The sequence below is a fragment of the Sturnira hondurensis genome, unplaced genomic scaffold (assembly GCF_014824575.4).
Source record: "Sturnira hondurensis isolate 20B ecotype Veracruz unplaced genomic scaffold, ASM1482457v3 Scaffold0015056, whole genome shotgun sequence".
Classification (NCBI taxonomy): domain Eukaryota; kingdom Metazoa; phylum Chordata; class Mammalia; order Chiroptera; family Phyllostomidae; genus Sturnira; species Sturnira hondurensis.
This window is the reverse complement of record NW_028087687.1, coordinates 6,215,070-6,239,060: the sequence shown is the minus strand read 5'-3', so window position 1 is coordinate 6,239,060 and position 23,991 is coordinate 6,215,070.

Genomic DNA, 23,991 nt, shown 5'->3' with positions numbered 1-23,991 from the left:
TCAATAGTTTATTTTAGTTGTATATCCAATCTAAGTATAGATACAACAGACTTATATTTCATGTCTAGGGATATGATTCATTTTTAAACAGACTCAAAATACATTTATTTTCTTATCAAAGGTAGTTTCTTCATCTATCTTTTCTTTTATTCATTTCACAAGGATTTTACAACAGACTATACATTTTGCTAGGAATCAGACATGAAAGACCAAATTCATACCCACATGATACTCATATCATACTGGTGAAAATAAGTCCATGTTTTTGTACTGTGGAGATGAACTTTGTAATGAAGTCTGGATTAAGAGCCATGGGATTACTAAGGAGTGACTGGAAAATCCAAGGAAGGTTCTGTAGCATCTTTACTATGTTGGGTTGTTCACACTGTAGGTCAATGAAAAATGCCCCCTTTAGTTATGAAGGCCACAGACAGAAAGGTTATGCTAAGGGCCTCTGTTTAGAAGATGACAAAGCAGGAAGCATGTCTTTTATTCATAGTCATTAGCACAGCTACGTAGCAGGAAAAAAATATAAGTTTTAACAACCGCAAAGTTTTGCGAATCCTGTCATTCAGTGTGTACTTCATATGTAGTTGAAGAATGCATGTATATATGAATTAGTAACTGAACAAACACCTACATTTACTCAAGATTGAGCAGGCACATTCATAAACTGTGCCAATTTGATTGTGTGACTTGAGCAACATTGAAGCCATTCAGTGGAAAGTATTGCACTGAAGGGGAAATTTAGAAAGACAAAATGGCAACAAATTTAGCCAGAAGAAATTTTTAGAAAGTACAACTGATCACGCATCAGAAGCCATAGCAATTAACCAATCTTGTAAAAAGAAATGACAAGACTGGGAGACAAAACACGGAGAACTTAGAAAGGATCAGCATCCTTACAACCACAAAAGGCAGAGTGACCACAGACCAACTTATGTTATTAAGAGTCTGTCAGACACTCTTTTTACGTGCCAGGGCGAATCAAGAAGACAGAGTCTCCTCCTCAAGAAGTTTATATTTTACTGGTGGAAAAACAAAACATAATACAGACCTATAGTTTAGACATGGCTACGAAATAGTGCAAATATACAGGGTCTGGCACAAATAATGCCCCTTTTTGTTATAAAATTCTTTAACAAAATCATAAACATGTCATTCTGTAACATAATATGATGTATTATGTTACATAATATGTGACATAATATGTAATTATATAAGACAATATCATTCTGAAGCACACCGTATGATATTTTAGGTGAAATATTTAAATTAAAACTATAAATTACTACACCCATATTAACCTACCAACCACACTCAAGCAGGCTTTACTCTGTCAGACACTGTGTGCATGTGTATGTGTATTTTGAGAGAGAGAGAGAGAGAAGTGGCTTATTTATTTATGTTTTAAATAAGGTAATCAGTGGAGGTACTTATGAAGAGGTGACATTTGGCCAGAAAACTGAGAGAGCAAGAGAAGGAGAAAAGGAATAACCTGGGTACCTGCAGAAAGGACAGTAAGTACAAAGGCCCTGATCTGAGAGCATCTTGGGTATATTCAGGGATGGAAAGGATAGAGGCAGAGTGATAGAGTACTGTGACAGCTGAATTTTCTGTTGTTGTTTTTTTTGTCTCAGTTCCTGGGTTATTGTAAAATACTTAATAGCAAACACAAATACAAATACCTTCTCTAACTTGTAGTACTAAATAATACCCCTGTACAATTAAAAGGGCTTTATATACAAGTTAAGGATGCTTTTTATTAACAACTATATGTGATATGTAGCCGCACTATATGAAATATGACAACTCTTGAAATATCATAAAATATTTAATGTCTCTACCTTTAACTATTTATCAAAATTATTTTGACCTCAATCCATGTTTTTATTACTATCAAATTTGTTGATATAGTAAATTAATTTTTTTAAATTTTTTGAATTTTGAAAAGTTTGACAACATATACAAATACAAAAGAAACTGTTAAACAAGTTGACAAAAATTGAATAGACTTAGACCTTAGAGAGACATATTGACTGTAAGGACAGTTAACTTGCAAATGTCTTAATGAAATATAGGAACCCTGATTAGAAATATTTAAACACTGAACTGTGAAGGTAAATTTAGCTTAAGATGTAGTTCTAAGCCACATATGAATAGTTAAGAAACATGAGAAATGTAGAAATTCATGCCAAGGAAAGAAGCAAAATCAAACACTGATATTATAAAAATGCATTGAACATAGTCACAAAGAATGACACATCATTCTAGTCTTATAAAATATTTGATAGAGGATACCAAAAAGCAATTTTCAATTCCTGAAAAAAACCCATCAAACACTCAAATTATCACCTAATCATCTATGTAAATAAACTCAGGACAAACACCATAAATAAATAATATGTATATCATTTAATCCATGGGAACAAATAAAAAGTTTATCGATATGTTAACAATGTGAATTTTGTATTGTATGTGTGCCTCTGATTTGTGACAGGTAATATAAAAGATTATTATTTAAATTATTAATCTCATAAGAGAATCCTTAACTGGATTGAATTTTTTCTCATCTAATAGTAAGACTAAAGTACCCCAGAGCATACAGTCTGGTAAACAGAAAGAAATGTTTTCACCGACGTGTTTAGAGTTTCTCTGTGTGGATTTCTGTGTGAAGAACGGAGAAACTAACACTGTTGTAAAAGAGATGCTGGGGAAATGCTCATGAAGTTGTTTTTAAATATCACGTACACTTTTACTTAGATTAATGTACGTGGCTGGGGACTAGATGGATGGTGGGGACGCTGGAGGACTCAGTCTTTCCCCTCAGAGTCATCCTTTGGCAGTGCCACTTTGCTAAACACATAAATCAAATGACGTTCCACGGCACACATTTCCAATACAGAGATGAGAAAAAAATAAGTGGCTTATGTTTTCTAGAAGCTTAGTAACTTTAAGTGGAGATTTTCAAAATAACATGTTAATGACTCAATTGTAAAATGCACAAAGTACAACAGCTTCAGATGAATTATCCCAGGATATTAGGAAAGCCTTTATTTATTATATTTCTTTTCTGATTGTTAGGTGTTGTTCATTCCTCTGTTATCCTTGCTGAACTTCCTGCAGATATTTGAAGATTTTTAAAGATTGTGTTCTAATTTGTTTATAGGAGTTTTCAGTGTGTTGTTTTCCACAATTGTCTTATTTATTGCTCTAAGGATTAAGATATACATATGTACCTTATCACTGTCAGCTTTCTCCTTGCTTATTCACATTTCCTAACATCTCATGAGTCAAAAAAAAAATTGTTAGGTTGAGGCCAGAGTTGAGGAAAGAGGCAGAACATCCCACACAGCATTGAGAGTTACAAGGAAAGGGGGGTAGATAAGGTGGAGACGAATTGGAGGCATGAAATCAATAAACTTAGAAGAACCATTGAAATGTGTTATATATTGTTATGATTCTATTTGGTTTATCTACCCAATCAATGTGTATTCAGCCTTAGTTCTAGATGTTGTAAGTTCAGCAATGCTTGAGACAAAATCTCAGACCTTACTTACTAGTGAAGGAGAGTGCCAGAAAGCAAATAAAATACATATAAAATCAGCCCTGGCTGGTGTAGCTCAGTGGATTGAACGTGGGCCTGCGCACCACACGATCGTGGTTTGATTCCCAGTCAGGGCACATGCCCGGGTTGCAGGCCAGTTCCCAGCAGGGGACCCACAAGAAGCAACCATACATTGACATTTCTCTCTCCCTCTCTCCTTCCCTTCCCCTCTAAAAAATAAATAAATAAAATCTTTTAAAAAAGGAGTCATAAAAATACACATAAAATCCAATTCTAAGGAGTAATATGAGCAATAAATCTGGGTAAGCTGTTACCAAAGGGTGGACTAAGTAGATAGTCAGGGCAAGGTTTCTGAGGATGTGAAATATTAAGACTAAATAAAGGTATAAGTAGAGTAAGGCTACGCAAAGGATTGGGGAAAATGCCCTCCGGATGAGTGAAAGAACATGTGTGAAGCAGCTGGGTGAGAACAAGAATGTATTTTCCAACCTGAGCAGGTCGGTCTGACTGTGGCGCAGTGAGCGAAGGATTCATTGGGAAGAGAGGAGGCAGGAGTGCTCCCGAGGCCCCATCATCAGGACTCCAGGGTCCTGGGTGGGGACTGCGAGTGTAACTGGGGTGTGTTTAGAAGTCATTTGATCATTGAAGCTAACACAAATACAATTTTTGTAAAATAACTTTAGGAATGAAGAGCTTTTGTCCTCCCGCTATGTTTATCTTTATTTTCTATTTGAGGAAACGGAGGCCCAAATGTGTTCATGTAATTTCTTTGTTATACAGGTTACACAATCTATTATTAATTCACGAATGTAATAATGTTAGTACTATCAAAAGAATTTTAAAGTAAGTAATTAAAATATATTTAAAGAACCATAAAACTGCTATTATTGTTGTGGACGGAGGAGAGGGGAAATTTTTATAATAACATAGAGTGCAATGTATTGGGGAATTGAAAAGCTACGGCACATAAGTGGAGCATTTGTTTAATCAAAATGCGGTGAACCTAAAGGGCCCATTGGGGGCTACAGTGCTGTGGACAGGCATGAAAGGCTCTCTCGTGATTTTTATGGGTGGGTGGATTTATTTGGCAGAATTATGAACTAGGTGCCGTCCAAAAATGGTGACAAAGATGGAGTGATTGGACAGTGGAGTAAAAAGAAACATAAATTCTTTTGAAAGACATAAATCTGAGTGTATTTTAACTAATCTAACTTAAGGTGATCAAAAAAAAAGGAAATATAGAAATAAGAAGCAAATAATAAATCACCCTAATTAAGAAAAGAAAGTGATCATGGAATATTCAACTTCCTTTGGAAGATTATGGTATTTAGGATTAGATTGAATCCTGATAAATAATATAATCAGCTGTTCCTGCTTCATGAAGGAAAAATCAGAAACCATCCAGAATAATTAACATGATTCCATCTCTTCAGTCAACATTAATGAGTTCTCACTCTATGTCAATATTCACATTATGGGGAAAACACACAGACATTTTAGTAAATTTATAACAGCATAGCCATAGACATTGGACAATAAATTCTTTGACTGGTATCTTAGATTACGATGTCTTAACTCTGACATTATAAAACTGAGGCCCCAGTATCCCTATATCTCCATTCCAAAACTTTGAAAAGGACTGTATAGTTTTATTCTCAAAGGTGAATTCAGAGAGATCCCTTCACTCCTTATCACCTTCAGTCTAAAGGCTTGTGATTTGGCCTACAGAGTCCTGAGAATAAGGTGCTCTTCCCCAAACTTTCTTTCTTCCTTCTAGACAAAGATCTTTACACTTCTTTCTATATTTATAAACTTCCCCAGTATATTAAATCTAATGGCTTAAAATTAAATAAAAAGACATATTGTCTCACAAAGTTTTGGTGGACTGAATTCAGCTCTGTCGTTTTTCAGCTTGTTTCATTGCACATCTCAGGCACTGACTGTCAGTTTTCAGCAGAGTCAGCTACAGAAGTTAAAATGTAAGATTAAAAATTATTACGAGTTTTATAACAGCAACAACAGAGCAGTTAACCATGTGCAGTACCCATGTAAGCATTGTCTCTTGTGTGAGTGCCCAGGCCTAATCCCCATGAAACCAATCCTGGTGTCAAAAGGGCTGGTGTCATCTCATCTCAGGCTGGACCAGATGCCAACGCAGTTGAACCTCACTCTCTCCCTCCCCATGTAGTCCAATGCTTCTCTTCACCACATGACCCCGACACACAGTCGGTGTTACCTCCTGAGCAAGATGAAAGGATTTCTCACACGGCAGCTCAGGGATTCCAATGACAAGCATTCAAAGAGAGAAGAAAGGAAAGATACCATGTGTTTTTAAAGCCAGCGTCAGAATTCTCCTAGTTGCTGTGCTCTGTTGGTGAATGCAGCCTACAATCTGTTCAGGACCAGGCACCCTAGAAACATGGATCATTATAGGAAGACAGCTATTATGCTTCTCATTTACCAAATGCCAAGTATTATTCTTTGAGTCTTTCAGGTCTATATGCAGATGTGATGTGTCCTGAAAGATAGTCATGGTCATCCATCCTAACTGAAATGGTCTCCCCTCCATAATAGGTTCTATCAATAATGAGGTAGATATTTGTCCCAGTACAATAATTTTTCTATAAGAGTAAGAGTTTTGCCCTGTCACCCAGTGCCTAGCAGAGAGTCCTATGTAAAATAAGGAAATAACACTTGTCAAATGTGTTAATGAGTAAAACTTACCTGCCATAAAGTACATGTATGTGTTTGTATATACGTATTCTATCTATCTATGTATCTATCATCTACCTATCATCTCTGTCTCCTACTTAAGAATTATGGGTAAAATAATTTGGATTTCATCAGAGTAGTGGTGCTGATCTGGAGGGCAGGAGAATATTCAGGAAAAAAATTCAGTTGAATGACTAAATCCAATTTTGCACACCATGTAGGTTTGCGCAGTGCCTTACACTCAGTAGCAGTATCAGCCATGCATCATAAAGGTGTCTAGGGGGCCAAGATGGAGGCGTAGATGGAAATACTGTACCTCCTCGCACAACCAAATTTAAGGACAACAAAGAGTTAGAAACAAAAACACAACCAAAACAGAAAGAAAATTGAACTGTACCAAAGTCTGACAACAATGAACCATTCATCCAGACCAGTAAGAGGGGCAGAGTCAGTGGCAGGTGGAGAGGGGTCGTGGCAGGAAAAGGCAGTTTTTGGCAAACCTGGCAGGTGCAGAAGGAAACCCAGTAAGGCTCCTCACAAGGTGGCTGGCTGACCGCGAACACACATTTGTGCACAGAGAAACCAGGCAGGTTTAAAAACAAACGGTCAGTGAGACGAACTGCACAACCCAGGGTTCCAGCAATGGGAAATAAAGCCTAAAAGCACCAATTGGAAAAAACTTTCGAGGGTTGAGGTGCCCAGAGAGGCACCCAGCCTCACAGGAGAGTTTTTGGGGGAGACCCACAGAGTCCTAGAATGTACACAAGCCCACCCACCTGGGAACCAGCACCAGATGGACCCAATTTGCTTGTGGGAAGCTGCAGAGGGGACAGAAATCCTAGAGAGAGCAGAACAAAAGCCATTGCTCCCTCTCTGACTGCCCCCCCCCAGTCACAACCCAGCAACTGGGTCGCCCCACCCTGGTGAACACCTAAAGCTCTGCTCCTCATACATAACAGTAGCAAACAGTCAAAAATGTTATAGCTCAAGCAGAAGAACAGCTCAAAGCCTCAGAGTCAATACTTCTAAGCGACAAAGAGATAGCCAGCCTATCATATTCACAGTCCAAAACACTGGTGATCAGGTTGCTCACAGAACTGGTTGATTTTAATCACAAATTAGATCAACAAATCACAGCTACACTAAGTGAAATGAAGCAAAATGCACAGGGAATTAATAGTGATGGAAACAAAACTGGGACTAAAATCAATGGAGTGGACCAGAAGGAAGGAAGAAACAATTAAACAGAAAAGAATAAAGAAGCAAGAATTCAAAAGTATGAGGAGAGGCTTAGGAACCTCCAGGACATCTTTAAATGTTCCAACATCCAAATTATAGGGGTACCAGAAGAAGAAGAGAAACAGCAACAAGTGGAAAATTTATTTGAACAAATAATAAAGGAGAACTTCCCCAGTCTGGCAAAGAAAATAGACTCCCAGGAAGTCCAGGAAGCTCTGAGAGTCCCAAAGAAGGTGAACTCAAGGAGGAACACCCCAAGGCACATCATAATTACATTAGCCAAGAGTAAAATGAAGGAGAGAATCCTAAAAGCAGCAAGAGATAAGGGGACAGTCACCTACAAAGGAGTTCCCATCAAATTGTCAGCTGATTTCTCAGGAGACCTTACAGGCAAGAAGGGACTGGAAAGAAATATTCCAAGTCATTAAAGGCAAGGGCCTACATCCAAGATTGCTCTATCCAGCAAAGCTTTTATTTAGAATGGAAGGGCAGATAAAGTGCTTCTCGGATAAGGTCAAGTTCAAAGAGTTCATCATCACCAAGCCCTTATTATATAAAATGTTAAAGAGACTTATCTAAGAAAAAGAAGATAAAAATATAAACAGTGAAAGGACAGCAAACTCACAGTTATTAACAAGCACACCTAAAACAAAAGCAAACTAAGTGGACAGCTAGATCAGGAGCAGAGCCACAGAAATGGAGATCAAATGGAGGGTTAGCAACAGGGGAATGGGAGGAGGAGAAGGGGGAGGAAGGTATAGAGAATAAGTAGCATAGACAGTAGGTAGAAAACAGACAGGTGGAGGGCAAGAATAGTATGGGAAATGTAGAAGCTAAAGAATTTGTGACACATAGACATGAACTTAAGGGGGGAATATGGGGAGAGGGGGTGTGGAGGGGAATGAAGAGGGGAAATGGGACAACTGTAATGGCATAATCAATAAAATACATTTAAAAAAAGATATGTAGGGAACCACTTTGAAAGGCATGGAAATGTGGCCCAGCATCCACGTGGAAAATCAGTAGGGGGCATGGAAGCACACAAGACCACATCCATGAAGAAATTCTCTGGTGGGAAATCGGGCCTGCATTATACCTAGGCTGCTTTGTGACTTGCTCTTGCTAAAAGTCTCTCACCCTGAGTTCAGGTAGAAAGTGCTTACTGCATATCTTTAAAGTAACTTCCTGAAGTCTGTGCTAATTCTCCCAAGTGCTTTTGTCGTTATCTTTCATTTGCAACATTTTTCAATGGACTGAATTTAAGAGTTTGGGTCATGGCAGCCGTTGGGTTCCTCCTTGTCTTAATCCTTATTTGTGCTTTTTAATGTACATGCATACATGCTGGGGTCCAGCCTCAGCAGGGTTCAGAGTCCCTGAAGGATGGACAACACAGGCAATGAGTGAAGAGTCAGACACTCAGTTGGATGCCAGAGAACAGCCAGCCTCTGTGGGACTGACCAAACTCACAGAGTTTGATTTAAACTTTATTTTTATAGAGATTGATGCATAACATTAAAGGAGCAGATGCATGTCATGAAGTTATGTTAGACAAAGGTATTTTGACCAGGAGAGGCATTGTCAGGCAATTAGAGCTAGCTGTATGAATAGAGATTTTGACGTCCTGCTTTTTTTTATCTTTGTAATTCTACTTGATACATATTCCTATCCAAGGTAGAGGAGGGGCTGTTACTCCATCAACTTTGAGATATTTAGGGGCTACTTTATTAGGAGGAACTTTGTTCTCTGGCCAATAAATTATTTTGTATAACTTCATTGGAATTATGAGGATCATTGACCCTGAAATGTAGGTGTCTAAAAATCCCACCACCTATTAATCACAAAAACAAACATGCAGGGAGAGATAGACAGGAAATCCTGCCACAGTTTCCTCTGCTGTGCAGATGCATCTCATCTGTCCCAACTGTGTCAAGGGACAGCTGCTGGTTGTCTCTCGATACACACACACACACACACACATGCATATGTTATTCTCTTAAGAATAAGAGAATTTGGGCACAGCAAATAGTAGGTTTCACAAGCTTAACAGCTACAATTGATTTAAAAAACAAAAAAAGGGGAGATGGGAATTGCCCTGCCTTGTTTCAGAAGCTGTAACCGCCCCCCCCACCCTACCCCCCCCCCCACCCATGGCTAAGGCTGAGTGAGTGACCTTTGGACAATAAGCTACTAAGAAGACAAAGCTTATCTCCCTGGCAGGAGTGCTGCTTCTGCTCATTTTACTTCATCCATAATTGGCCCCCAATGCTTGATCAGTTAGCTAATGATGGGTAAGATTCTCCAAGGGGGAATGACCTAAGACAGGCATGATCATGTGGAGGCCCCAGAGAAGGACTTAGGGGGCTATGGAGAAAGGGGGTGATGGACCCTCAATCTTCAGCTTTGACATAGCCTGAGTCCTCATTCTGTCTGTGAGAAGTCTCCTAATCTCTTGGCTGCCTTACTTCCCCTGCCTGACTTAGGCCTGAAACAATGATAGAGGGTGGTGCAGCCCTTTGCTGGAAAGAGTAGGTTCCCCTGGTGATCAGGCCTAAGAAAGAATATATAAAATCCTATGAAACCTGCTTTGCTAAGAATGCTCTCAATTAAATGATAAGGGTCTGAGGAGGAAATGAGTTTGTTTCCCAAAGTTTTGTAGCCCTTTAGCTAATAGACCCTGACTCAGAATAGCCCCTCATAGTTCTTTGTATGCTATCTATTGCTTGATCCTTACTGCCTGACAATGATTAATGAACTTTACCTCTATTCCTGTGCTAATTGAACTCAACAAACCTGTCAGAGCAAGGGTCAGCACGTTCTCCTCTTGACAGAGTGACCAGGCCATACCTTTTCCTCCACAGGACTCAGTAGTCCATGTGAATTTGTCTCATATCTCATCCACGACACTGCAGACACTGTGGGCCAGTGCATGTGTCAAAGATGGCTTTGTGATTCTGATTAGCATACATATGAAGAGCACTTGTTTTTACATAAAAAATTCCCCCATTACACACTGGAAAAGCCCAGTTTCCCTGTGTTTTGCTTGTAGTGGCCACAAGATTTGCTATGACTGAAGGAAAGACAACAGTGTCAAAAGGAACAAGTGCGTGTATATATATATATATATATACTTTTAATTCTCCTCCCTAGGCCAATAGTCTAAAGAGAATAATAAAATCAAGTTTACTTATAAGGACATAAGATAATGATAATAAGCAAGAAGATAGCTCTTCCTGTCTCCTGGGAAGCATGAGGAAGTAGAAAATTACAGAGAAAAAGCAAACAACTCACAGGAGCACAGCTTTATGCTGTTTGCAAATGTCCTCTTCTAAGATGCGATTGTGCTCCTGGACTCAGCGTTACACAGGGATGTTAATTTCCTAAGAGTCAGAGCTTAATTGGTGTGTTACATTGGGCTCTCTGCATTCATTCATTTGCTTAGTCTAACTCTTAGAGTAATCATTTGACTAAACAAATAAGACCCATTTTTAGTCACCCGGTGCCAAGTATCCAATACTGTGTCTGTGAGTGTGTGTGTCTCAGCTCATAGCAAATCCTGAGACTAAATCACAAGGGAAAGTGCAGCCTCTCCTTGCTTGGTGCTTTCTGGCATCCCTGTAAGAAACTCATGGGAATGATGAGAAATCCTCATGGAAGTTCTGTTACCAATTCATAAGTTTTAATAAATGATCTTGTTCTTTTTTTCTCTGAAATGAAGATTAGTTCTCATGGGATAAATACGTTTGAGTTATTGTAGCTTTTATGAAAATTGCAGCCATTTAATCATGGCGTTTCAAGGCAATATTCCTTACCTATTCATATTTATCTTTGGTTCTAAATATCTTTCTAAGTTTGTATATGAGAGAAAAGGATCTTTCCAAATTTAATAAGTGAAATTCTCAATACTACTTAGAATATACCTTACTGCATAGTGCTGATGTATTGCCTAAGAAAAGGGAATATATATATATAGCCTGGTTTGGTCTAATATGCCTTTTTCAAAAGAGCATTTGAATTGGCTAGAAACTATCTTGACATGTACTTGAAGACTATAAATGCTGCAAATGACAGCTTTTAATCAATGTGATAAACATCAAAGGTCTGTAAATGCTATCAAATAATGTCTAAAAATGAAAACTAATTTTCCACTCCCACTGCTAGCAAATTTGTCAGCCACCGTTTGGTAGAGCCAAAACATCTGCTCTTTGAAGCTGTGTAAACTCTCACAGTAAAATGATGCATTATTTTGTTTTCAGCTATACATTCATCTCGCTCCTAATTCAGCATGTTTATGAAGCAGTAAGATAAGTTCCTGATTGAAAATTGTGTGCAGTTAAAGTTAGAAGTTTTGTTGACTGAAGTTTTACCTGTACTTCCTCTTTTCATATTTCCTTTTTACTGTGCTGTAGAAGAACAAGTATCATTGTTCTTTCCTTTCCAAATTTTTTTTGNCTCCTTGTCTTAATCCTTATTTGTGCTTTATAATGCATATACATACATGCTGGGGTCCAGCCTTGGCAGGGTTCAGAGTCCCTGAAGGATGGACAGCACAGGCAATGCATGAAGAGTCAGACACCCAGTTGGATGCCGGAGAACAGCCAGCCTCTGTGGGACTGACCAAACTCTCAGAGTTTGATTTAAGCTTTATTTTTATAGAGATTGATACATAACATTAAAGGAGCAGGTGCATGTCATGAACATGACATGTCATGAAGTTATGTTAGACAAAGGTTATTTTGACCAGGAGAAGCATTGTCAGGCAATTAGAGCTAGCTGTATGAATAGAGCTTTTGATATCCTGCTTTTTTTATCTTTGTAATTCTACTTGATACATATTCCTGTCCAAGGTAGAGGAGGGGCTATTACTCCATCAACTCTGAGATATTAAGGGGCTACTTTATTAGGGGGAACTTTGTTCTCTGGCCAATAAATTGTTTTGTATAACTTCATTGGAATTATGAGGATCATTGACGCTGAAATGCAGGTGTCTAAAAATCCCACCACCTATTAATTGCAAAAACAAACATGCAGGGAGAGATAGACAGGAAATCCAGCCACAGTTTCCTCTGCTGTGCAGATGCATCTCATCTGTCCCAACTGTCCAGGGACAGCTGCTGGTTGTCTCTCGACACACACACACACACACACACACACACACACACACACACGTATGTTATTTTCTTAAGATCGCATTTGGGCACGGCAAATAATAGATTTCACAAGCTTAACAGCTATTGATTTAAAAAACAAAAAAGGGGGAGATGTTGGGAACTGCCCTGCCTGGTTTCAGAAGCTGTAACCACCCTCCCACCCCCCATGGCTAGGTTGAGTGAGTGACCTTTGGACAATAAGCCACTAAGGAGACAAAGCTTATCTCCCTGGCAAGAGCGCTGCTTCTGCTCCTTTTACTTCATCCATAATTGGCCCACAATGCTTGATCAGTTAGCCAATGACGGGTAAGATTCTCCAAGCTGGAATGACCTAAGACAGGCATGATCATGTGGAGGCCCTGGAGAAAGGGGGTGATGGACCCTCAATCTTCAGCTTTGACATAGCCTGAGTCCTCATTCTGTCTATAAGAAGTCTCCTAATCTGTTGGCTTCCTTACTTCCCCTGCCTGACTTAGGCCTGAAACAATGATAGAGGGTGGTACAGCCCTTTGCTAGAAAGAGTAGGTTCCCCTGGTGATCAGGCCTAAGAAAGAATATATAAAATCCTACAAAACCTGCTTTGTTAAGAATGCTCTCAATTAAATGATAAGGGTCTGAGGAGGAAATGAATTTGTTTCCCAAAGTTTTGTAGTCCTTTAGCTAACAGACCCTGACTCAGAATAGGCCCTCGTAGTTCTTTGTATGCTATCTATTGCTTGATCCTTACTGCCTGACAATGATTAATGAACTTTACCTCTATTCCTGTGCTAATTGAACTCAATAAAAGCCTGTCGGAGCGAGGGTCAGCACGTTCTCCTTTTGACAGAGTGACCAGGCTGTACCTTTTCCTCCACAGGACTTGGTAGTCCATGTGAATTTGTCTCATATTTCATCCACGACATTGCAGACACTGTGGGCTGGTGCATGTGTCAAAGATGGCTTTGTGATTCTGATTATCATACATATGAAGAGCACTTTCTTGTTTTTACATAACAAATTCTCCCATTACACACTGGAAAAGCCCAGTTTCCCTGTGTTTTGTTTGTGGTGGCCACAAGATTTGCTATGACTGATAATAAGCAAGAAGATAGCTCTTCCTGTCTCCTGAGAAGCATGAGGAAGTAGAAAATTACAGGGAAAAAGCAAGCAACTCACAGGAGCACAGCTTTATGCTGTTTGCAAATGTATACCTCTTCTAAGATGTGATTGTGCTCCTGGACTCAGCGTTACACAGGGATGTTAATTTCCTAAGAGTCAGACCTTAATTGGTGTGTTACATTGGGCTCTCTGCATTCATTCATTTGCTTAGTCTAACTCTTAGAGTAATCATTGGACTAAACAAATAAGATCCGTTTTTAGTCACCCGGTGCCAAGTATCCAATACTGTCTTTGAATAGTTTTCTGAGTATAATGATCAGATTCTGAAATAGGTGTGTATTTAACAGTGATCTCACTTCTGGGAGTACATCTTGAGGAACCCAAAATAGTAGTTCGAAAGCACATAAACACCCCTGTATTCATGGCAACCTAATTTATAGTGAGCAAAATATGGAAGCAGCCCAAGTGTCTGTCAGTAGATGAGTGGATAAAATAACTATGGGACATTTACACAATGGAACGCTATTCGATTGTGAAAGAGAAGAAACTTTTACCCTTTGCAACAGTATAGATGGACCTGGAGAATATTGTGCTAAGTGAAATAAGCCAGTGAGAGAAAAACAAATACCATATGAGTTCACTCATATGTGGACACTTACGAACAAACAGAACTAACAAGCAAAATAGGGACACACTTATTAATAGAGAACAGGCTGACAGCTAAGAGGGGGAACATAGGGGATGGATGACTAAGCAAAATGGCAAAAGGACTCATGGACACAGACAACAGTGTGGTGATTGCGAGGAGAGGTGGAGTGTAAGGGGACTAAGTGGTAATGGGAAAAGACAATAAAATTAAAAAAAATAATTGAGCAAATTTCTTTCTGAAAGGTAATGGCAAATAATACTATATAGTTCACTGTATTATACTCCAAATAAAGCTGACATCCAAGCATATTTCCCACTTTCAGACAATCCTCCAACCAAAGCAAAATCATTACACTTTGAAACCTCTCCCAAATTGCCGAACGCAAGTCCAAAGCTCCTACCAAGATTATGCACACACACATGCACTCTATGTTAAAGTACACATTTGGATTTGTCAGAGATAATTTATAGTAATTTATCATTTCACACTCAAAATATTGTCATTAATAGCATTCTTTTAGGTGAGATTAATTTCAGTTATAATATTGATATCCATTATATTTCTACATAGACTCAAAATATTTTCATTTTATTTTTTAAGGATTTTATTTATTTATTTTTAGAGAGAAGGGAAGAAAGAGAGGGAGAGGAACATCAATGTGTAGTTGCCTCTCACATGCCCTCTACTGGGGACCTGGTCCTCAACCAAGACATGTGCCCTGACTGGGACTCAAACCAATGACCCTTCAGTTCACAGGCCAGCATTCAATCCACTGAGCCACACTAGCCAGGGCTAAAATATATATATTTAAATTTTTACACACATGCAAATAATATATAATTTAAGTAGTATTCTGCACAAATGTATATTATTATCTTGATTAGATAATAGTTTGAAAGCTACCTGTTCCATAATTTTTAAAAAAATGCGAGAATAAAAACAGGGATAAACCCTATTAGCTTTATGACCAAAGTTTAAGAAAGATATGTTCACAATTATATCAACAGTTGAAGATGTTAAATGCCAATAAAACTTTTTGAGATATGTGAAGTTATTTTTAAGGCAGAAAGAGAGATTAAAAGGAAAATTTGATCCAATATAAAAAAGTTGATACTTAACAATCAGGAACCCCCAAACAAGACTATTTCACCCAATACTTTCTTCATCTCCTTTTCCACCTCTCTTTATAGCTTTGGTTTTTTAAACAAGGACTGTAAGAACCTACCTTTATGTTTTTTCTTTTAAAATTCCCCTGTCGAGTTTGATTTAGCTAACACACATGAAAAGTACACATATAAAGATATATTCACTCAGACATACCCTTCATTAATGGGCCCATGAACAAACATTTATTAAATACCTACAATATTCAGAAAACAAACTTGGTAATTTGGGTCTTAGTTCTTAATGTGTTTGCAATATATTTTATGATACATAAATTTTATGTAAAATGCATTAATATGACATATATGCTATATAAAATATATTATGATGGCATATATATATATATGTTACATAACAATATAGCATGTTTAAATGCTGTTCATATGCAATACAAACTGATCACATGAAATGAGTTGAAATATTTAAACTAGTCAAAAACTATTGTTATTCAAAATTTATCAAAAAGTATATGGATATAAATCCTTCCTTCAGAATAAGAGCTCTAATAGAGGACTCATGGGCATGAACATTGGGGTAGGGATTGACTATGGGAGGGGTCTGGGCATGGGAGAGCAACGGGAAAAAGGTGGGACAACTGTAACTGAACAATAATAATAAAAAATAAAATAAACAAAAAGAAATAACTAAAAAATGATCGAAAACATACAGTGCTTAAGAATTTGATTTTCAATAGAGTGTGTGTGTCTCATAGCAAATCCTGAGGCTAAACCGCAAGGGAAAGTGCAGCGTCTCCTTGCTTGGTGTTTTCTGGCATCCCTGTAAGAAACTCATGGGAATGATGAGAAATCCTCATGGAAGTTCCGTTACCAATTCATGAGTTTTAATAAATGATCTTGTTCTTTTTTTCTCTGAAATGAAGATTAGTTCTCATGGGATAAATACGTTTGAGTTATTGTGGCTTTTATGAAAATTGCAGCCATTTAATCATGGCGTTTCAAGGCAATATTTCTTACCTATTCATATTTATCTTTGGTTCTAAATATCTTTCTAAGTTTGTATATGATAGAAAAGGATCTTTCCAAATTTAATAAGTGAAATTCTCAATACTACTTAGAATATACCTTACTGCATAGTGCTGATGTATTGCCTAAGAAAAAGGAATATATATACATATAGCCTGGTTTGGTCTAATATGCCTTTTTCAAAAGAGCATTTGAATTGGCTAGAAACTGTCTTGACATGTACTTGAAGACTATAAATGCTGCAAATGACAGCTTTTAATCAATGTGATAAACATCAAAGGTCTGTAAATGCTATCAAATAATGTCTAAAAATGAAAACTAATTTTCCACTCCCACTGCTAGCAAATTTGTCAGCCACCGTTTGGTAGAGCCAAAACATCTGCTCTTTGAAGCTGTGTAAACTCTCACAGTAAAATGATGCATTATTTTGTTTTCAGCTATACATTCATCTCGCTCCTAATTCAGCATGTTTATGAAGCAGTAAGATAAGTTCCTGATTGAAAATTGTGTGCAGTTAAAGTTAGAAGTTTTGTTGACTGAAGTTTTACCTGTACTTCCTCTTTTCATATTTCCTTTTTACTGTGCTGTAGAAGAACAAGTATCATTGTTCTTTCCTTTCCAAATTTTTTTTGAGGTTTAAAAACTAATACATATGAAGGATATAAAATATTAAATTAAAACACAGTAAGTATTCAATACCTCTTAGAATTGCATTAAGCATAAACATGTTGTAGTTTTATAATTTAAAATATACAGTTTTTGATAATATGACAGCATATAGTTTGGTCAATGATATAGTCAAGTACCTACTATGTGCCATGTGCCATGTATCCTCAAGACACTGCAGTGTACTATAGGTGAACCATGGATGTAAAGACAGATAAAGCATATTATAATCTTAAGGAACATAGTAGGTATGTTTAATAAGATAATTAGATTTCTAAATGGTATTTTAAATGTCATTTCCTTCATTGTATTCTAAGTCTTCTTGGAGAAAATGATTTGAGGACAGGGAGGAAGACCATTCCAAATAGGAAGAATATTCTGAAAAAAAGATACAAAGAATACAAATAATCATGTAAAACTGTTATTTCTGAAGTAGACAGTGTACAGATGCAATGGGGTGTGGGTAGAAAAGTTACATTGCACCAGTCTAGCAAGGTCTTGCTCAGATCCTTTGTAATGATAATTTGCTCTTATTGCTGTTGTTGTGTTTTCTGTCCATTTATCTTTCAGTTCCTATAGCTCTCTGCTCATTAGTCATCACTTTCGAAAGGCCTTCCCTGATCACCTTATACAACAGAAAATCTACTCCTCTCTCCTTTTTTCTTGCTTTTATTCTCATTCTGCTTTATTAGTTTAAAGGTCCATGGAATCACGAAGAATATTATCTTCTTACATATTTACTTGTTTTACGGTCTGGATTGCTGATCTAATGAAAGTTTCATTAAGGAAGCAACTTTATTTTGTTTGCTGCTATATTTTCAGTACCTCGGCAACGCCAGGAAAATAAAAGTCACTCCATAAATTTTCTTCTTGAATTAATACCGTTACTCATTTATTCATTAATCAAAATTTAAGTGTATATGCATTGCTATCAAATTTAGTGGACAGAAATTCTTTCCATTTCCTTCTTTACAATTCGGGCTCCCTTTTATAAATTACAGGTTTCTTTAGTACAATTATCTTATTCATGTGTTGAATGCTGAGCATATAGTTGAGACATATAGGTGAAACAATAGGTGTTCAAAATATATATGATGAAAGAATAAATCTACAACCCTCAGTCTAATACCTTTTACGTAGATTCCTCTTCACCTGATACTTGATTTATATGTCTATGCCTTTTACTCAGTGGTCCTGTGTTTTCTTTATAGACTCCTCTTCTGAGATTCCTCTGAATGCTAGGGTTTCTTCAAAGCACATGCTAGGAACCCTCCTATTCTATACACACTTTCTAAATCTCTTTTATGATTTTAATTCTACAGCAGTTTGCCCCAGCATACATTTTAAAAACATCTATAATTTTAAAAACTCACAATGGAATACTACATGGCAAAAAGGAAGAAGGAAGTCTTACCCTTCATGACAGCATGCATGGAATTGGAGAGCATTATGCTAAGTAAACTAAGCCAGGTGGTGAAAGAGAAATACCATATGATTTCATCTAAAAGTGGAACCTAATCAACAAAACAAACAAGCAAGCAAAAATAGAACCAGAGACATGGAAATAAGGAACAGACTGACAGTAACTGGAGGGGAGGAGGGAGGGGGATAACAGGGGAAAGAAGGGGACAAGAAGGGTCAAGTCAAGAAACATGTATAAAAGACCCATGGACAAGGACAATGGGGAAGGAGAATTGACTGTGGGAGAGGGTGGTGGGCAGAGCAGGGGAGAGCAATGTGGAATAAAGGGAGCAACTGTAATTGAATAACATTTTTTAAATCATGAATTTTCTATCTAGAATTTAGTTTATCCTGTGTATGTAAAACACTTGATAAGGTTGTTTAGTGGAAATATTTATATTTATCATTAGCAAAAATCTATCAGCTACTACTGTGGCAACAGCAACACAGCTGAATAAGACATTCCTCACAGTATCCCCTTCAACACAGTAAGTCAGCATCCATTCATGGACAGCAGTGACCTTGTGAGATCCAGCATCACACTCCAAGGAACCCAGCAGGAAGATTGCCCACTCCTGTCTTGGGAAGTGGGCATAGGAACATCAGCCCCAGCTATGGACACTCTAGCAGCCTGTAAACCAGCTCCAGCCCTCTTAGTTGTAGTCTGACATCTCTGGAGAACATCGCCTTGGAAAATCACTCACAATGATCCCCACTGGAACAAACGAGTGTTAAGATGCATTGACAAGGTTAGAGGAACAGTTTGACCTTATCTGCAATCACAAGTGACAAAAGGAAAATCTCTGCCTGACAAAGGAAATGATCAGCAAAATAAAGGCAACCTACAGAATGGGAGAGAATATGTGCAAACCTTACACTTGACAATGGGTTAATATCCAGAATATATGAGGAACTCATGTACTCAGTGGCAAAACAAACAAACAAACAAACAAACTGATTTTAAAATAGGCAGAATAACTAACTACACATTTTTCCCCAAAGAAGACATGCACATAGCCAACAGGTACATGAATAGATGCTCAACATTACTAATTATCAGGAGAACACAAATCTGAATCTTAATGAGATACCACTTTCCCCATGTTAGAAGGACTATTACCAAAAATAGAAGAGAGAAATACTGGTGAGGATGTGAAGAAAAGAGAATGCATGTGCACCTCATGGGAATGTTCATTTCTACAGTACTATTGAAAGCAGTACAGAGGTTCCTCCAAACACTAAACAGAGAACCATTTTATATATATGAAGTAAAATCAGTAGCCCATGGAGATATTTGCACTCTTATTTTTTTATTGGGGTATTGTTTACAGTAGGCAAGTAGTGGCAACAAACTACATGCCCTTTGGCAGATAAACAGATAAAAATGTTTATATTGAGATAATGAAATATTATTCAGTCATAAAAAAGAAAAAATTCTTAGAGTCTACATGGATGAACATGGAGGGCATTAGGCTAAGTAAAATAAGTCAGACAGAGAGGGTCAAATACTATATACTTCCATTTACACATGGTGGAAAATGGCCAAACTCATAGAAACAAAGAGATGAAGGGTGGTTTCTCAGGAGCTGGGGTGGGGTTGATGGAAATGAGAAGATGTTGGTCCAAGTGTAGAAAGTTTCCAGGAGAATGTAAGTTCTGAGGATCTAATGTACTCCATAGTAATTATAGTTAACAGAGCTGCATTATATGTTTGACAGTTGCTATAGGGGAGAGCTTAAATGCTCTCACACAAAAATTAGTAATAATTACAGGAGGTGATGGAGGTGTTCACTAACCCTCCTGGGGTAATCAAATCCGTACACTATAACCTTAAACTCACACAATGTCATGCAAATTTTATTTTAATAAAGTTGGATAAAGTGATCAACTTATATTAATTGACATATAGCTTTGTTTTAAACAGTAGAAGGTACACTTTAAATAAATAGTAATTATATCATTGATTATAATATATATTACTGTAATATAAATTAATAACTGATATATATTTAATAACACATACACATTGCCATTTGATATTTTTATGCCAATTATACCTATTCTAAACTGTGTTCTAATTGAAAAGAGGGGCATTTTTAATGAAAATATCAAGTATCTTAATGCTTATCTTAAAGTATGTGAGTATTCTATGCTCTTTGTAAAGATATGGATGTGAAACACTTTCCTCTTTTTTTGACCCTGACCTTCTCAATCCACGTTAGACTTCCCTCTTTTGCAAACATTCTTCTTATATTGGGAAATAATTTATTCAGTTATCGCATCAATTACTTTTCTTGTGTTTTTCCTCTACACCAATTTTATCTATGTCTATAGTTTCAAAATAAAATTTTGTTATCCTAATGATAGCCACCATCATCCAGAGCTTTCTATGCCTGTGTTACAGATGCTATTCTTAGGACCTCATAGATATGAACTTTTTTACTCCTAAAAAAACACTCATAAGGTTATTACAAATAGAGAAACTGACACAAGAAAGATTGTACAACATTCCTAACATCACATAAGCTGTTAAGTAGACTCAGGCACAGACCTGTCGTCTGCTCTTGACCACGGTGAAATGCCTCTCCACATGCCATGTGCTGTTCACATAATTTTGGCTTTCACCCCCAAAACCTCAGTATTTATCACTACATAATTTGCCTGATTCCTGAAATACAGACCGTAAATAAACTGCGAGGCTGCAAAGCTGAAAATAAAGAGATACGGCCACTCCCCAGGACACATGAGAAACGTTATTCTCAGGAGGCTAATTATCGTGAATTAGGAGCTTTCAGCAGCCTGGATGCATCAGGGGAGAAATAGTAGAAGGGTTCTGATAGAATCTCATGAGTTCTGGTGGGAAGCACTTTTTATTGGCAGTTATGAAAAAAAAATCAAATGCAACCCTGCTTCAGATGTTCAGTATTTTCAGTTTTCACCATATTAAACATTCAGTCAAATAAAACACAAGAGAGCTTGAGGCAGACAGTAATGGAGAGAAAGGAGACTCTTGAATATAAACCACACCTTTAGGTAAATCATTGCCTTTTGCTTTTCAGTGAATCCTACCTTTACACCTAATTAGATTATGTGTAGTAGTATAGTGTTTTGAAATTAAAATTTAACTCAGAAAGACTAATGTCCCATATCAATAACTGAGGATATTTTATTTTTATACTTTTTACCAAAATCAGTCACTTTGAGATGGTGAAATAAAAGTATGTATGATTCCCAGATGTACTGAAGCCTTTGCTAATTTTTCTCTATAAGCATTCTCGCCCAAATATGAACAAAAGCAAAAGAAACTCAACTTTTTTTACACACTGCTTTACGGAAAAGTACCAACATTAGAAGTTTATTTCCTTCATAAGAATTTTTACTACCCATGTTTAAATTTTTATGGCCTTAAATGTAAAGTTTTACTTATTTTCGATAGCTCCAAATTCAGACATAAATTATAATGATTAAAGTATTAATCTAAACTACTAGAAATGGAGAATTGCCACCCTACTGATGGCACTAACCATTTCTTTAAATGTTTTATGTTTTCTCTCCAAACTTAAATAAAATATATTTTATTTAAGTATATTCTTATATTTATACTTATAAAATATAAGTATGAAGTATATTCTTAAACTCTAATGTAATGCATGATACTTTGATAGGACAGGAAGAACATATCCAATAGTAGCATGTAGAGAAAATACCCACCAGAAAACCAAGATCACTCATTTATTAAAAATAGTGCATTTCTATCTAGAGGAGAGGTTCTTTGCATAATTGCATTTATAAAGTACATCAAATGTGATATCACTATATTAAAAATTACACTGTAAACACTTTATGTTCTGAGTATTTATATTTATGTTCTGAGTAAAGTGGCATTAGGTATCATGTTAATCCAAGAAACTGGAAGGTATCTATTACAAAAGGATAAACAATTAGTAGGAGGAAATACATTCTATAATTTTGATGAGATAGTAGTTTTCTCTTTTTCAAAAATAACCTCACAATTTGGAACATTAATATAAAACTGATACTATTTTTATTGTTTTGTCTGTTTCCTAGAATAAATTATCTAATATAATTTGCATTTTTGATTCTGTGTATAGCCTTTTCTCTCATATTCCATAAAATTTAGAAATATTACTCAAAATAATTCTTCATATAAAATGTTTTTCTCTCAACATTATACAATTTTAATTTAATTTAATGTATATTCCATGTATACAATTTGTCAGGTTCTTGACATTCATACATATTAGTATTAATCTTCACTCCAAAACCTATTATCTTCTTTTTACAAATGAGGAAACTGAAGCTCAAGTAGCATATTGGGTGGACTGAGTAACAATTTTATAGCAGCCCGTATAATCTAAAATTTGAACCTGTCTACATCAGCACCCTGCCTGCCTTGTGTATCAGGTGATGCCCGAACATGAGTTACCGTTGCACATTTGATTGCTTACAATCTTACATGAAAGCTACCATGAACATCTTTGAACAGTTTTTCTTTTCATTGTTTGCTTTGTGATAGACCCATCAGATAACTATTTAAAGTGTCTACCTTCTTTATTTCTTGGTTTATTGGTTAATGTTTCCCAGAAAATAGTGCCTCTGTTACATGCAAGGGGGGGGCATTTTGTACAGAGATGGGCAGCTATTTGCATCTCACAAAGTCCTTTGCTGTTTTTTTCTATAATAATTGAATGTTTAAGAGACACATGGTTGACTGGTTAAAATGTGCATTTTGCAGCCTCTCTTTAAATTACATATGACTATATGTTAAAGTTCTGGCCAATGGGCCATAAGCGCAAGTGTTTGACATTTGGAAACCAAGCTTCTCAAAAGAAAGAACCTACTTTTCCTTTTTTTTTTCCAATTTGCAAATTGGGAAGCTAAAGTCATGGTGAGCCATCATCAATCAGTGGGCAAAGGCAAACCCTAGAGATGGAAAAATTGGGGGTACCTGAGAGATTCAGCTTGGACTCAGTCCTGAAGCAAAATGTCTTGTGTATGAGCATCTCAGCCCCTTATTTTATATTTTTTAATTTTTTGTTGTAGTGATTGAGACTATATTGTTACATACACATACAGTATGTTTATAGGTTTGCTTACAATCATTTCTCTAATTTGTCAGGATGGCATCTAGCTATTTACCTGATTACTAATGACTATCCAAATGTCTTTCTTTTTTTAAAGATTGTATTTATTTATTTATTTTAGACAGAGGGGAAAGGAGGGAAAGAAACATGAATGTGTGGTTGCTTCTCACATACTCCCTACTGGGGCCTGGCCCATGAC